Below are 1,758 nucleotides of genomic sequence, written 5' to 3'. Positions count from 1 at the left end.
CCAATATGGAAAACACGTAACCTCCTCCTCTTTCTTAAAACATATTTGGCAAAACATGTTTTTGGCATTGCCGGTCTCCAAGCCTAATTCCCCTCATATTAAAGATGTTTGGATATAATTAGAAATATTTCCTCTCACATTGGGTTGAGTATATGAATCAATCTCCTATAAATAATTTGAGTCGTTGGCAATCTTAAAGTTGTTGGCCTTTGGAATAATGTAAGGTGTTGTTTCAAAGACAGCTAAGTTCTGGAATCCCTGGACTTTGTTGCCTACTGCTCTTCTGTTTCACAGAGTCGCCTGTGTGAAGTCTTTTCAACTGCCTGCACAGTTATGATAGTATACTCGGGAGGAAAGCTTCTGCTGTTTAGCAGAGTGTTATGAAAACGTTGTTGCTTTCTCTCAAAAAGATTTCCTTTTTCTTTTTTTTTTTGCAATTTATTGTGCTTTTTCAAGGATGCTTGGAAATTTAATTTTGAAACTTGCTTCATGAAGAGCAGCCAAAGATAGCTTCTTTTGTTTCCTTCAATCAGTCGCCTCTGATTCATTGTCAAATCATTCCACTGGCACTTCAGACTTGCTCCGAAATTGCATTGCCTTGCCAAGCAGAGATGTCCTGCTTCTCTCATTTTTTTTCGATGCCCAAGTTGCTTGTGAAATCTAGTTTCCTCTATGAAACTCAACATAAGAAAATGTTGGAAACAGGGCATTTCTCTATCTAAATATGCAGCATCGATGATTTTTCCTCTATCAACTGTCCATGGGATATATTTAATATTTTGCTTACAAACAATACCTGAACATTGTTTTCTATTTTAATTTTAATTTTTTTTTGAAGTTTATTTTACTATCTTTGTGGCCTTGCGTCTCTCTCTGTAAGCATTGTCTGGCTGGGACTGGGACCACATTTGCTTAATATACCTGGTTTTGCAGCCACATCTGTATTATTGTACTTATATTTCAATTGATTGAATGGCTATAGCTTGCCTTATGAAAGGAGATATCTGGATATACTAGTTGTAAAGGTCACATTGTTTTATTACCATAAGGGATCATCTAATTCATCTTCCTCATTATACTAATAAAGCAACTGAGATCCAAAGAATAGAAGAGAATCTCCACAAATCACACAGCAGTTTAGACTCTGGTCACCTGACTTGCAGTCCAGCGTACTCGCTTGTGACACTCTTCTACCTGGGGTAGATTAAAGCCATCAGGAAGGGTATTGCAGGGATGTGCATCTGAGAGGGCCTTTCCTAGCCATCTGTTAGCCTGCTTTGTTACCACAGGTACATAATTTTACTTTCTTACTTGTCTGTTTCTTTACTAGGCACCTGCAAAATGTGGGTAATGATTTTCAGGATGACAGAACATTTTAATAATGCTCTCAATAGGATTTGATGGGAATTTTCAGACAACCTTTTGTCTTGCTCTGGGTAAACTTTTCAATAAGTAGGAAGTAAGATATTGTTTTTGTTTATTACTGCCATGTTATAAAGCACTTAAGCAATTCCAGGTGATACAGGAACAAAGTGAAAGAGAGGCTTATGCTGTGAGAAGAGCAATTCCACACCCTTTCTAAGGCCAGTGCGACAGTGTGAATCCAACTTACCTGGTAAACTACCATGTCTAATTTACACCATTTTCATACAGTGCCATTTAGACCAGGATACTCTTACTTTCTATCTGATGAGAAGTTACCATTTAGCTTTTCCTTTATTCTGTCGAGGAAGGTTATATTTTTGGCTATGCATCTCA

At 37.4% G+C, this 1,758-nt stretch overlaps 1 long non-coding RNA gene across 1 annotated transcript in view; it reads left to right on the top strand.

Annotated features, from left to right (window-relative positions):
* LOC126939842 (uncharacterized) overlaps window positions 1–1,758 on the top strand; it is a 175,368-nt gene that overhangs the window by 135,452 nt on the left and 38,158 nt on the right. The gene's annotated exons all lie outside the window — the stretch shown is intronic.

The sequence above is a fragment of the Macaca thibetana genome, chromosome 16 (assembly GCF_024542745.1).
Source record: "Macaca thibetana thibetana isolate TM-01 chromosome 16, ASM2454274v1, whole genome shotgun sequence".
Lineage (NCBI taxonomy): Eukaryota > Metazoa > Chordata > Mammalia > Primates > Cercopithecidae > Macaca > Macaca thibetana.
This window is presented reverse-complemented; position numbering and strand designations above follow the sequence as displayed.